The sequence below is a fragment of the Fukomys damarensis genome, unplaced genomic scaffold (genome assembly GCF_012274545.1).
Source record: "Fukomys damarensis isolate Sample0158 unplaced genomic scaffold, DMR_v1.0_HiC HiC_scaffold_22, whole genome shotgun sequence".
Classification (NCBI taxonomy): domain Eukaryota; kingdom Metazoa; phylum Chordata; class Mammalia; order Rodentia; family Bathyergidae; genus Fukomys; species Fukomys damarensis.
The window spans coordinates 27,532,291-27,547,511 of NW_022900934.1; the positions used below are offsets into that span (position 1 = coordinate 27,532,291).

Sequence of the window (15,221 nt, forward strand, 5' to 3'; positions counted from 1 at the left end):
GGAGCAGCCCAGTTCCTCACCCTCCCCGCCCCGCCTGGGTGGCAAAACGCTACCGCCCCCTGGTGGGCCCCTCATTCATTTGTTCACTCATTCGTTCACCGAGCCAGGGCTGTGGTACAGAGCGCGACAGAAGCTGGGGTGCAGAGCGGAGGCTGAATATGTTGTAGACAATACTCCAAACTCACAGACTGGCATTTCCAGTGTGGCCCAGGGAACTCCAGTGAAGGCAGCAGTGAGAGGCCCTGGGAGAGGAGGAGCTCCCAGGAGGCGTCGGCGAGAGGTAAGAGCAAGTGAGAGGAGGAGGGCTCAGTAGGTGCAAAGGGCTACAGTAAAAGCGAGGTGCACCCTGGTGCAGCTTGCTGCAGAGGGGGCAGAGGTGAGCAGGGCACAAAGCCGCTAGACTATGGGTGAGGACGGGACACCTGTCACATCAGGTTATGGTGGCTTAAACAAGTTGGAGGCATTTGTTTCTCACACATAAAAGTCTAGAAGTAGGCAGTCTAAGGCTGACGTGGATCGCAGTCCAGGGATCTAGGCTCCCGTCATTACTCTGCCATTCTCAGCACATAGCTTCCATAGTTTGGCCCCAAATGGCTGTTCAAACACCGGCTACCACATCTGTATCCCAAGATGGAAAGCATTCCAGTCATTAGAAAGGAACCAAGAAGGAAGTTCCCCATAAAGATTCTTCTATTTTATTGGCTAGATCTTGATTTCCCGGCCACAAAAGCTACAGTAAGAAAAGACAGTCTGTGGTTCAGGTACCGTGCACCCTGATGAAAACAGAGTGTATTTCAAAGAAAGAAGCACAGACAGATTATTGGGGCAACTATCGGTCTCTGACACACTCAGGGGTCCCCCTTCTAGGCGTGTGTCCTAGGGTGCTCTCACTCATGTGTCATGTGGTGTATCTGCGGAGTTATTCACTGCGATACTGTCTATGACAGCTGAAGATGAAACAATCTAACTGTCCTTTGATAGGAGACAGGTTAGGCAAACTCCAGAATTTCATTGGGTGGAGAACACACAGGTGCACGGAGCTGAAATGTCATGGAAGGTCTTAAACTTTGGAAAATAAGTTTCCGGTTTCTTATAAACACATGCGTCCTAGTGGCCCAGTAACTTTCTCTCAGGTTTGTGTACAAATGAAATAAAAATGTACATCCCACAAGGACTTGTACAGACATGTTCAAAACAGTTGAGTATGTAATAGATGATACCTGATGCAGCCCAGAAGGGCCAGCTAGAGATAACAGAATTGTGTATCTGTGTGTTCAAAGCATGTACACATCAGTGAAGATACACACATGACAGTGTGGGTGAATCCCAAACACGTGGAGTGAAAGCAAGCTGGGGACTAAGATAATGTGCTGTGGTGATGCCATGTATATGGGATTCTAGAACAGGCAAAACCAACCAGTCACTGACCATAAAAGGCAGAGCAGAGGCTGCCTCTGGGGTGGGGGTGGGGGTCAGGAAGGCATGAAAGGATTTCTTGGGGAACTGGATATATTCTGAATTGTGTTTAGGGTGTTGGTTACACAGGTACTTTTCACTCTATATAATGACACCTCTGTGTTTTTTGTTTTTTTTTTAAATAAGAAGTAATGCTGGATATGGTGGCATACACCTGTAATTTCAGCTACTTGGGCGGCTGAGGCGGGAGGATTGCAAGTTTGAGGCCAGCCTAGACAATTTAGTGAGACTTGTCATAAAACGAAATGAAAAGGGCTGAGTATGTAGTTTAGTGCTGCCAGGGTTCCAATACTGACCCCTCTAAAACAAGGGGAGACACAGAACAGCAACAGCATGTGCATTAGTGCTCCTACTGTATATTTATCAAGGAAAGACACACAGGACGTGTTCTTCCATCCATTGATTCTGTCTGAAAGAGACCGGGCACAGTAAGCCCCTGTAGGAGGGGAGCTTAGGATAGGAAGAGGAAAGCTTTAGCCACATCCGGAATCTTCTGCAAAGTGAATGTACTACCCAATGGAAAGCGGATTGAAAATACAAAGATCTGTTAAAGATGCATATTTGACATATCCCTGCTTTATTAAAAAAAAAAAAAAGCACCCAAGGGCGCTTGTGGCAAGTGCTTGGCACCTCCCCCAGGACGCTCAGCACCCACCTGCAGCCGCACCCCCATGTCTCCCCTCAATACTCACTGCCTGGGGAGCTCTCACCAGTGTCCCACAGCATTAGCCCCTCTGCACTTGGAGGACACCCTCCCTTATCTGTCAGACCAACATGCTTCCAGGCACCTGTAGTGAGCGGGGCCCTGGAGTCCTGGTGACAGGTGGGAGCCATCTTTAGGGGGACCTTGCTTCTAGGTATGTCCTCTCTTCCCTCAAAGCATCCCAGTCCTCTCTTCCTAGGCCCAGCTCTGGCCAGGGGCAGAACTCTTTAGGAAATGTATTATTTTAAATTAAGTGGTGGTGGCATAGAGAATACAACCCATGAGAGGAACCAAGCAGAGCTTAGTCTCTTAGAAGAAAGAACCACACAACAGGGGGCTGAACTGTGTTCTCCAAAAAGATCTGTTCCTCCCCTAAACCTACGCCTGCACGTGTGGCCTTATCTGGAAATAGGGTCAGACAGAAGTCAGAGTGAGGACGAGGTCAAGTGAGAACGTGGAGGGCCCCAGTGTGATGACTGGTGCCCTCATAAGAGAACAACATCTGGACACAGATATTTGGAGAGACACCATGATGAACGGAGGCAGAGACCGAGGAGCTTGACCGAGGTGGCCTGCAGCCCGAGCAACCCAGGGAGGGGTCAGGAAGTGTCCTCCCTCAGTGCTGCTGTGGAGACGCCTAGATCCCAGACTTCCAGGCTGTGGCGCTGGGAAGCCTACATTTCTGTTGCCACCTAGTTTGTGCTAACTTGTTACAATCCTAGGAAACACTCACAGTAAACCAAGTAAAATCTAAAACGATCCTAGGAAATGGCGAGAGATTTGGGAAAACAAAACAAGACACTAAGTCACGGGGCAGGTGATGGAGAGCAATTGGGAGCAATGCCACCTCAGCCAGGCAGTCAGGGAAGGCCTCTTGGAGGAGGGGACCCAGACTTGGCCATGTGAGCATTGGGCAGGGGGGCTGGGGGACGAGGCTCTTGGTGGGTTTGGAAAGCACTGGATGGGGCCGCTCTGGGATGGAGGCCATTTGGCTAAGTCTTCAAGGTGGTCGCCAGGAAGGAATCAGGAAGGCTTCTGTCACTGTGGTCTCTCAACACGCTGCGTGGCTGCTGAGGGTTTTCCTTTGGCCTGGGCCGGCTGGCAGCCGATGGGAAAGGCCAGCCTTGCAGCTGACACTGTGTTCTTCTAATTGTGATTAACTCCCGGGCCTACTACAGCTTGGGCCTGAGGCTGCAGTGACAGCTGCATGGGGCAGCAGTGAGGCCAGGAAGGGGTTAATGGGCCACCCTTCCATCTGAGCTCTCAGACAATGGCAGGGGAAGGGGAGGTCCCTGGTGGGGGAGTGTGGCATCAGCTGGGGTGAGTGAATGGAGAGGACAGAGGCCCCATCCCGGGGGACAGGGCAAGAGTGCTCTTCGGAGAAAGGGTCAGAAGAACGCCCTTCCCTGCTACTATTTTTAACCACTCCACCCTCTTTCCCCTCCCCCACCGCGCCAAGCATCCCAGACCCTGCCCTCTGGGTTCAGAATGGGTCGGGGCTTCACCTCCTGGAATCCTGCAGCAGGAATTCGGAGAGCCAAAGAGCTTCAGTCCTGATATCTCTCCACTGTGGGAGAGCTCATCACCTCCCATCACTGTCAAACTTTTTTGCTTAATTATTAGCTGCGGGACCCAGAGTCACCCACCCCCACAACTTACTCCCCCCATAACAAATAGTGCATTGATTGCATTGGAAGTGAGTCTGATGCCAGTCTGCCTCGCACATTTCCAGCTCTGCTGCTCACACCTGGAGCAGCTGGGGGACATGCACCATTCTGTAGGTTCTGACAGGTGCACCGATTATGTGGTGCACCACCACAATTACTGTACAGTCTATTGCCACCCTTTCCAGGAGGCGTGACAAGTACCAAGAGCAATGGGTACCAACTTGTTCTGGCTGGAAAAGGTATCAAGCCACGAGGCAGTCAACACCCTGACAAGTTGTAGCTGGAGCATAGAGCACTGAACAAATGAGTTTGGGAACAAAATTGGTTCAAGTACAGAACTGGATGAGTTTCACAGCACCCAAGTACCCAGGTATGACTATAACCACACCCATCGACCAAAATATTTCCTCATGCCCCAAGCATGTAGCCAGCATTCTAACCCTTAGCCTTGGAATAGTGGGTTGAATCACAGCTATTCAAAGACACTGAATTTGAAACCCTGAGGCTTATAAATGTGACCTTATTTTAAAAAGGACCTTTGCAGATTACTTGTTAGGATCTCAGGACAAGGATTATCTAGGTGAGCCCGAACTGTCACACCAAGAGTCCTCATGGGAGGGGGAAGGATGATGACCACAAGCGAGAGGGAAAGACAGGGAGGGATTCTCTTCTAGAGCCTCGCAGGGAAGGAAGGATCTTGATTTCAGATTCTGGCTTCGGAGTGGTAAATGGAATCAGTGTTGCTTTTAGCTACTCAGTTTGTGGTACTTCGTTACACAGGCCTGGGTAAACTAAGGCACCTGTCAACAATGCTCTGCTTTTCTGTCTGTTCAGTTGTGCAATCCTGCAGAAAGTGTACAGCTTTTTGGAATCTGGCTTCTCTCACCGAGCATGACACATTTGAGATGCATCTATGTTCCTATAGGTGTGAGGACTCCATTCTTTATTCACACAGGTCCAAGCTTAGCAGGGTGCAGCACAGCTGATTTCTCCACAAGCTGAAAAGCATCTGGGTCCCTTCCGAGGTTGGGTGATTACAAAGAATGCTGCTCCAGACATGTGTGGACAGGTGTTGCTGTCCACACCAAGTCTTGCGCTGTCATTTCTCTAGAGTTGATACCTGGGAGAATTGTATTTATCATCTTATAAACTAACAGGGTGCCTTCTAGTGTATCTGTGTTTTGCATTCTCTCCAGCACTTAATATTGTCAGTTTCAAAAGAAATTAGCCACTTTAATACGCATGCAGTGATCACGGCATTACTGTGAGGATTAAAGGTCTACATGTGCACACACATGACACTTGATTTATGATGGTATGGCTTATGGTTTTTCAATTTTATATATGGCCATTTTGTGTTTCACTTTCACTGCAGTATTCAGTAAATTATGGGAGCTACTCAGTGCTTCATTACAAAACAGGCCTTCCGCTGAGCATGGTGGCGCACGCCTGTAATCCTAACACTTGAGAGGCTGAAGTAGGAGGATTGCTGACAGTTCAAGGCCAGCCTGAAGTACATAGTGAGACCCTGGCCTTGTGCTAGCTGCTTTTGGCAGCTGTGGGCTCTCGTAAGTGTTCAGAGCACGCTGCAGGTCAGCTCGGGAGGCTATGTTTGGTGAGATAGTTGGATCCAAAGCAGCTGTGACTTAAGATATTTTCAAACTTACCATGGATTTATGGGATGTCGTCTAACAGTGACTAGACACTGCTCCTGTTGCCATCACTGTGGGGGAAGCCAGGACATAGCAGGAGTGGAAAACTCAAGGCCAGGTGGGCCAGGTGAAGACTGATGGGCGCTTGCCCTGTCTTGAAGGTCAGGTCCTGGGAATGAGACCCTGAGGTGGGGATCTGCCGCAGGTGGTTTCTGGGCAGTGCTCCGAGGATCTTTAGGGAGTGAGGGACACAGGTTCTGGCAGCTGTCACGGAAGCCTTGGCCAGTCCTTCAGGGGCCTGGAGCTGGGTCGTTCTTCAGACACATCACAGTCTAAGGTAGGTGTTGGTAGGACTGTGTCCTGCTAGCTGTCTGTGATTGTGGGGCCACTAGAAGGACCAAAGGGAGCCTCGGTCCCTTTCCCCAAGTCATCAGCAGCCAGCTCTTCAGGAAGAAGGGGACAGTGCCTTAGTCCCAGTGAGTGATGTGGAATGTGACACAGGTCCCAGGGATCAGAGCTGTCAGGTCTTCCGGAGAAGTGTACATTGAGAGAAGTGTTAACTCTCCCTGCTATAAAACCCACTCTGCTACAACCTGACATCACCTTAGTGTCACCAAAGAGTGAGAAGGCCCATGGGCGGGAACCTGTGGACTCCGCTGTCCGTGGTGTCCCCAGCACTCAGGGCAGGGCTTGGCGTGGACCGAGGAGACTGAGAAAAGGCAGAGCCAAAATGAGTGATCAGCCTGAGCTGGAAGGGCATTTAATGATAAAGAAAGGAAAACAACAACCACCAAAGAAACAGTCCAAGGGGAAAAGGAACTAGAGACATTTCTCTGAAGAAGAGATCCAAAAGGCCAAGCAGCTCACAGACAGGTGCTTAACTTCACTAGTGGTTAGGGAAAGTCCCCACAGTGAGACAGCACTTCTCACCGCTCAGGAGGACCGTTCTAGAAAAAGGCACCCCCGACACAGGCAAGAACAGCATTGGTGAAGTTGTGGAAAACACAGATCCTTCGTGAATTGCTGGCAGGGGCAGTTCACATTACCATCACATTAGTTTACATAACCATGGGCAGTGCCGGGAATTATGTGATAGTTCCTTAAAGAATTAAATCTAGAATTACCATATGATACAGCAATCTCACTTCTGGGTCAGCACCCAAAGAACTTCAAACAGGTCTCTGTACAGCCACATTCACAGCAGCATTATCCGCCATAGCCAAAAGGCGGAAGGAAGCAGCCCAAGTGTCTGTCCACTGGTGACTGGAGAGACCCAGTGTGGTGTGTATACACAATGGAACATTACTCAGCCCTAAAAAAGGGAAGAAATCTTCTCATGCAATAAGGCATGGGTGAACCCTGAGGATCTGCTAAAGAAAAATGAGCCCACCACAAAAAGAAATCCTGCATGAGTCCACTTATAAAAGCTAGTCACGGTTGTCAAATTCAAAGCAAAAGGTAGAACGTGGTTCCCAGAGGCAGCGGGGACTAGTACTGGGGAGCTGGTGTTTAACAGGTACTCAGTCTCAGTTGGAAAGATGAAAAAGTTCTAGACCTGTATGGTGAGGATGGTTGCACAACATCGTGAATCTACTTAATGCCACCAAACTGTACACTTAAAAATAGTGACAAATTTTACTTATGCATATTTTATCTCAATAAAAAAGAGAACATTTCTCCTTCTACAGCAGCTAGCTCTGAGCTGGCCCCTGCCGATCTGCACCTCCTGCAGCTTACACGACCCTGACCCCCACGCTGAACAGGGTGCCTTGGGACACTGCAGCAGTTACAGAATGTGACTTCCAAGGGGAGGCCAGGACAGGCACCACGGCTTGTATCTTGTCCGTTTTCTTGGTCCCTGGCTTTGGGGAAGGGTGGCATCACACATCATGATAACTCTCAATGTTGAGAGGAGCTGAGCATCTCTGGTGACAGCCAGCGCTGTGTGTGTAAGTGACCTTGCAGGGAGTCCTCCAGCCCAATCAAGCCTGCGAGTGAGCACAGTCTCATGGAAACTTCCCCGACCCTGGGCATGCTCTGAGACACAAGCGCTTACTGTGGTCTTAAGCCACTGGAGTTGGGTTCATCTGTTACACCACATTTGATAACTAATAGCTTAAGACATATTGATATGTAATGGAACTCATTACCTATGAGAACAATTTCTGTCATGCTCACATACAAAATTCAGCAAGTCCTATTAGCCACTTCTTTAAAACATATGGGGAGTGGGAGTGTAAATCCCTTGTGTCATCTCCAAGGCCACTGGCGATCCCTAGCCACCGCCATATTCGCTCACCTTGATCTTTGCCACCTGGGTCCTCACCGTGGCCTCCCACTGGTCTCCTGGCTTCCTCCCTGCCACCCTAGTGGCCAAGACCCGGCCCCTGTACAGTGACGCTGTAATGTCCCTTATGACTTCTGATCACTGGGGGAGGGAGCTCCCCTGGGAAGTGGGAGTGACCCCTGAAGGGTGGCTCCTGAGGTGGTCAGAGGGGGTGGCACAGGGCCAGCCAAGGGTGTGTCACAGTTGAGCGGTGAGGGGTGACGGGACATGTCCACACACAGCTGTGTGCCTGTTCTAGCAGTCAGGGCACAGCAGTGGTTCAGAACAAGACTGCAGTTAAGATTCAGCTTTCTTGCTCTGGCTGTGCAGCCTTGGGCAAATCGCTTACCCTCTCAGTGCCTCCATCTGCTCCTCTGTACAGGAAGAGTACACGCACTCACAGCTCCTTCACAGGTTCGCTGGAGGAGGAACAGGATAATGGGCGCAGAAGGGCTTAGGACAGTAGCGAGCCTTGCAAGAATTGCCATCCATAGAGCAAATGTGAGGGTTCAGGGACATGGTGTATGGAAGGCGCCCCTGGCACAGGGGTAGGCCTTGGTTATGCACCTTTGAGAGCCGCTGGGAGTGCCTGCGTGCGGGGCATAGGCAATTCCTCTCTCGAGGCCTGGACCGCTTCTCTCAGAACGCCTGTGTCCGGTCTCCAAGATCCCCGCTAACCCACTCTCCCGGCCCAACGCGTTCCTTCCCTTTTCCTGCTCCTTGGGCTGCAGTGCCACCTGCTGGCCAACAGCCACACTGCACGCAGCACCTCCCAGACAGGGCAGGGTGGAACAGAAGGGAGGGGGGACTCTTTCCACCCAGCTGTGAGCAGGTTGCTCGCACGTGCACACGCCAAGACAGGTGTCATCATCTCTATTTGGTTCAGACGGAGAGCGAGGCTGCAGAGGTCATTTGGAGCATCTGCGAAGCTGGCACGAGAGTCCACACCGCCCTTTCGCCTCTACTGCAAACATACTCTGGGTTCTGTCACAGCGCGCCCCCGGGTGGGGGGACACCCCGCCCCCGCCACGCCTCTGCTCTGCCCAGCGGAGCCATAGGCTGAGACACTGCTTCCTGGGACAAGGGCCGGGTCGTCCTTCTGTCAGAGGAAGGAGCACCAGACTCAAAGTCCTCAGGCTGGGGTGGGGTCAGGCTCGCCTCCGCCACTCCCACCCATGCTCAGAATAGCCTCGGGGGGACCCTCGCCTGTCCACTTGACAGTGTGAAATGCAGTATACAGTAATTACTGTGGGAGAGTAGTTCATGGGGGCGTTAGGTTCCAATGTGAGGAGAAAACTATAAAAACTAAACAAAATTTCAAAAAACTTCCCAAATCCTTTAAGTCAACCCTAAAGTACAGTTTGGGCATTTTTCTGAATATAGTCATGTGCAGTGACAAACACACAGGGCTGAAACAGGGGTAGGGAACAGTGCGATTCCTAGCCTTTACGCATTGTACTGTTAGATGTTGCTCTCCACAGAGGCTGCAGCTTCTGAGCAGGAGGCCACGGTCCCCAGACCTTTCTCCTAAGAGGTGCATATCCAGGCAGAACCCCTCACACTGGGCACATCCTTCTCCTTACCCCTTCTTTCTCAGCTGGCACAGAGTTTCCTTCCTGAAGTATAGTGCTTACCTCTTACTGAGCATTTATTATGTATCAGGCACTGTTTTGAGCTTGTGCGTGCATTAGTTCACATAATCCTAATTACACCCTGATATAGTTAGTATTATGCACCTTTATAGCTGAGTAAACAGGGGTGCTGAGAGGTTAAGTAATCAGCCAGGTGAGTAGTAGAGCTTGAGACTGAGGCCAGGCAATCCAGAACCAGAACTCCTCACCACTGTGCTGTCCTCTGGAACAGAGGGTCCTCTGAGCCTGTGCTCATGTCTGCGTGTCTCGGCTCAGCCCACAGCTGGGTCAGCCAGACTAGAAATGTTCTGGGCCATCTTTACTTCCCCAGTTCTGGGTCATTCCAGCCAGGTGTGTGTTTAGGGGTGCTAAGTAAACACAGGAGGCACCCTGGTCCCATGTACAGCCAACCTGCTGGAAGGAGACCCACGAACAAGCCACGCTGCCCTCCCCTGGCCTCACCCCTCCCTGGGGTTCAGTCTACCCAGTCGAGGGTGGCACCACCTCAGTTTCAGTTAAGAGAGCTGATTGTGTTCATCTTTTCCAATTCTGTTTTCAATGACACATTTGTACTGTTAGATATTGTGTCTCAGGGATGAGAAAAGTGGCTAGGACAGATTTTGGCACCAGAGAAGTGGGGTTGCTCCTGTGATGCCACCTGACCAAGTTCAGAAGACTTTGAAACTCTTTCTTAGGAGGAGTTCGGATGCCAGCTGGAGAAGCAGTCATAGTGTACTATAACCCAAGCTTGATGGGACATTCTGGTCAGAGCTTAGAAGACCGCTGATAGTAATATAGCCAGTGAAGACCGGACTCAAGAGGCAGTTGGGCTGAGTTACATTGGACTCAAGAGGCCATGTGTGTTACATTCTGGGAGAAAACTTGTGTACATTTTACTTATGTCCTGAGACTTTACAGAAGAGTGAGATTAAGGGCAGGGGACTAATAATCTGGTGGAGGAAATTTCAAGGCAGCCCCACATTCAGGCTGTGGTATTGTTGGGGACTCTTGGCCAGTTTTATACTGAAAATTAAGAGCAAAGGTTACAGCTGATGATTTAAAAATTTTTAGTTTGGCCAGAAAGGAAATGCTAGTAAAGTTGGGGCCTGCGAATTTGGAGTAAAAGAAAATTTGGTTGTTAAAAAGATTGGCATTAAAAAAAAAAGCCAAATACTTTGTATTGGCCAATACAAAGGGTACCTTGAGGGTATGAGAGGAATCTGGAAGACTGCTCTTCTCGGACTCAAGGATGGAAAAGTGAAAGACTGCTTTGAGAAGAGAGTCGCAGGTCACTCTGATCTAGAAAGGCCACCTAGGAAATTGGCTTCCTGGGATTCCTTTCACAGTGCTAAGCCGTCCAGGCACTCAAAGGCCCCTGCATCTGTGATTCAAGGAGGCCTGGCTTGAGGCAGTGGCAGACCTTGGCGTCATCCACATTGTGCTGGTTTTCCAGGCATGTGGTATACAGAGTTACGGAGTCAAGGAGGTTTTTAACCTAGATTTCAGAAGAGGGGCTGGAAGGCCAGGCAGCATACCCCTGAGAGGGCAAGATGTGAAGCCGTGACAGTGGGGGCAAATAGGCAATGGAGACTTCAGAACGTTGAAGAAGCCAGGAATGTGGATCTTCTGAGAACACTGCACGGAGTGAGCAAAGCCAGCCCAAGAGAGAAGCCGTGAGGGCTGCAACCACCAGCGGTGCTGCAGGGGTGGGGCCGCCCACGATCTTTGGAGTTCACTTTGAGCCACATCTTGTCCTGAGTGCTGGGCTTGGAGCTACAGGATTTATGCTTGACCTGCTGGGTTTTGGTCTTTGGGCCCGTTGGTTTCTATTCCCTTTTCCTCCTCTTTGGGATGGGAATGTTTACCCTGTGCCTTTGTAAGTCAGCAGTGTTTAATTTAATTTAATTTTTTTTTCACAGTGGCTCACAGGTAAGAGTTTGCCTTAAGTCTCAGGAAAATTTGGACTTGGAATTTTTAGCAATGATGAAACTGCTAAGAGTTTGGCAACTCTTAGTGAGGGACTAGACATATTTAATGTAATGGGATGTGCATTATTATTTTGGGGACCAGGGGCAGAATGTTACGGTTTAGATCTGGGTGTTCCTCCAAAGCCTCCTGTGCTCATAGGTGGAGCTTTGAGAAAGTGATTGGGTTGTGGGGTGAGATGATCATCAGTGAATTAGTCCGTGGATGAGTTGATGGCTAAATGTGGTCTTGGGAATGAGAACCTGGCCAGAGAAGGCAGGTCCCTGGTGGTCACAGGCCTTGCTACCACCCCCTCACTTGGACCTCTCTGCCTCCTGGCCACCATGCCATGAGCAGCTGTCCTCCTCATGCACCTCCTTTCTGCTGTCTCACCTTGGAGCCCGCTGTCTATGGTCTGAAGTGTGAGCCGAAATCAACCTCTCCTTCCTTAAGCTGTGGGCGTCAGGTTCCGCGTCTCAGTGATGAGAAAGTGACTAATACACCACGGAGTTGACAAATGCGACAGTGCTCCAGGCAGGGGTCCCCCCACTTCCCAGAGGAAATGGATCTTCTACTGCCCGCCTTTGAGGAGGCACTGCAGTGGGGTGATTGCATCCTACAGGCTCTAGAGCCAGACCACCTGGGTTCAAAGCCTAACTCTGTCACTTCCCAGCTGTGTGAACTTGCTGTAAGTAGATTATTCCTTTCATCGGGGATTCAGTGCAATTGCCCACGTAGGTGCCTCCTCAGTAAGAGGTCTTATGCCTAACATTATAGATTAGTGTAGGAGATCGGAAACTCTGTTTCCTACGCTAAGGAAAGGGTGATGGGAACAGAGCTGCCGTGCTGAAGAGGAACCTCTGGAAGGGCGATGGGGAACCCCCAGGTCTGGTGCCCTTCTGGCGATGTCTTGAGCACCCGCAGGCCTGGTCTGGACAAGTCAGCCTGGGCTGAGTGCTTATAGAGTCTGGGAGCTGAGCCACCTTCCCCAGTTTTTCTGGCAGGAGGTTGCAGTCAGCTCCAGAGCCTGGTACGGATTTGGGAAGAGGCTGATTTAACCAGGGGTTTCCCTCTGCTGCTTCCTCCTGCTAGAGGGGCTGCGAGAGACTACAGAAGGTATGCTTAGTGTGGGGAGGGAGCATAAGAACCCTGGTTTCCAGACCTGGAGGCCCCCCACCAGTTTCTCTGGCTTTGCTTCATTGGAGAGCTGGGTGTAGCCATGGGTGACCTTGGGAATTGCTGAGGACACAGAAGATTCTCTGGATCACCCATATGTTAGGCCATAAAGCAAGTCTCAATACACTTTTGGAATTATACAGAATCTTTTCAATCCCCAAAAATAAAGCAAAGTCAATAGGAGAATATTGGGGAAACCCATAAAAACATGGAAATTAAAAACACACCGATAAGCTGGGCACAGTAGTGAATGCCCGTGATCCCAGCTACTTGGGAGGCAGAATCAGGAGGACTGCAGTTTTGAGGTAAACTTACAGTCAAGAATAAAAACATAATGTAATGCACACCTGCCAGCCACTTTGATCAGTTCTTTCCATTTTCACATTTGCTTCAGATTTTAAGAAATTAAATATCAGGGGCATAAAAAATTCTCCAGTCTTGTTCCCCAATCCCTTGCCCCACCTTTGACCCAGAGGAGCTACTATCTTGGATTCAGTGTGTGTCTGGCCTTTCTGTCTTCTCTGACTACACATTTATGCATCATCAGTGTTGCAAAACCGTTCTGCAGATGAAATTTGTTGGGATTGCAAAAGGTCATATGTCAAAGACCTGCTCCCTTTGATATGGGACACATTTGATCACATACCAACCTTTCTGGGCCACTTTTGTATGGCAATGTACAGGTGGATCAACTTATAGTATCCTTTGCAGCCCTTGATCAGGCTAAAAAGTCACATAGCTATTTTCATCAGACTTCCAAGGCACTGCAACAAGATTTCCAACTATCGCATGCTCTGAGCAGCAAAGACAAAAGGCATCAAGAACATCCAGTGTTTATTCATTACAAGCATGGGAAGGAGGGAAGGAGGACACCTGGTGATAGCGGGTATCACAGGCAGGACTGTAAAAGGGAGGCACGAGCATATCGTATTGATGGGAACAAATGGTTCATTCAGAGGGAAAGAATTTAGTTGGAGTCAAGTTGACCTTGGCTGAAAGTTAACTTAGCTGGGCCCAGCTACGTCATGGACTAGGACTTAAATCTTGGTAGCAGCCATTAGTGAAGAAGCTATACTTGCCCAACTCTTCAATCCGCATGCCCATTGGAGTCACATAAAGCTTTGATCAAACCCCTAATAAAATACAGCCAAATTATGAAGGGGCAAGGAGCTTGTGCCACTTATAGTCTGCTAATACTGGGCAGGGATGTGTGCTATAGAGACAGAGAGAGACAGAGAGGGACAGAGAGCAGAGTCAGAGACAGAGACAGACAAGATAGAACCTTCAAAGCCACACTCAGTGGTCCACCAGCTATGAACCATCAATGGATTCATGCAGTGATCAGGGCCACATGATCCAGTCACCCCCCCAAAGCCCAGCCTCTGAAAGCTGCTGCACTGGGCACCAGGCTTTTGACTAAAGAGCCTCTGGAGCATGTTCCAGATCCCAACCACAACACCCCCCACGGGGTCCCCGTACTTCTGTGTTGGACTCACAGGAGTGAGAATCTGGCAGGCTCTGGTGGGGGACCACCCTCTGCTGACTTGCAGGGCCAAGGGCTCAGGGGAGCAAGGTGCGGGACCAGCTCACTGAACAGCTGGCCTTGGTAGAGCACAAACATGGAGGGTTTAGTGTTTGCCCTGTTGCTTCTTCCAAGGAGATGCTCAGCCTTTCTTGTCTCGCTTTGAGACCCGGCCACTTTCTGACACTTTGCCTCTCACTGCTGGGCACCTGACAGCTATGGACCCCTGCAAGGCAGCTGCACAGGCCACCAAGCCGGCTCCTCCTAGAGGCCCTGGCCTCTGACATCCCCTCAAGCCTGCTGGGAAGGACAGGCCTGCTCTCCTGCTGCTGTCTCCCCTCTTGGCCTTGCCTGTGCCTCTCCTCCCTGGCTTTGGAGAGTTGGGAGCAGAGGGAAAGGATAGCACCCACGGCAGCTGCCCAAGGCTGACAACTAACTCCCGAGACTCCCTCTGAGTGACCCTGATCCATGGCCTCCCTGTGGCCTCAGCGAGGCTCTTCAGATCCAAGGGAATTTCCTGCCTCCTTTCTCCCCAGTTTTGGTTCCTGCTTCCCAGTGCTGGAGCATTAAAAAGTCCTCCCTTCAACTTGCTGTACCCAAAGCTGGTGAGAGGCCTTGATGGCAGTGACGGTGGGGAACAGAATCTCTCTGAGAACCACACAGGAGGGCAAAGGCCTCACCTTGTACCCCGTGTGCACATGCTCCCCTCGCACTCAAAAATACAAGGGGTGATCAAAATATATGGTGAATGCTTACATGAAATAATTTACCATCGTGAAAGCCATTTTGCCATGAATCCCTCTCAGAATCCTCTTCCTCACGTTCACCACACTCATCCCACTGTTCTTACCACATTCTGCAGCAGTTCTGGAAGTCGTGTTCTGCGAGTGTCTTCACAAATTGTGATAAAAACATGGTGAATGCTGCTGCAGAGTGCCACCCCCTGGAAAGGCAGGCTGGTAAAAATAAGCAGTGAGCCTTCACGACTTGATCCACGGGATCGGGCACTGTACAGCTTTTGGCTCTTTCCCAAGTAAAAGTGAACATGAAAAGTAAACATTTTGAATCAGTTCAGGACATCAAGGCAGTCACAACACTGCAAC

General features: G+C 50.2%; 1 protein-coding gene across 1 annotated transcript in view; it reads left to right on the forward strand.

The window, feature by feature from the left end:
* Positions 1-15,221, forward strand: part of Rspo4 (R-spondin 4) — a 60,217-nt gene that overhangs the window by 18,912 nt on the left and 26,084 nt on the right. The gene's annotated exons all lie outside the window — the stretch shown is intronic.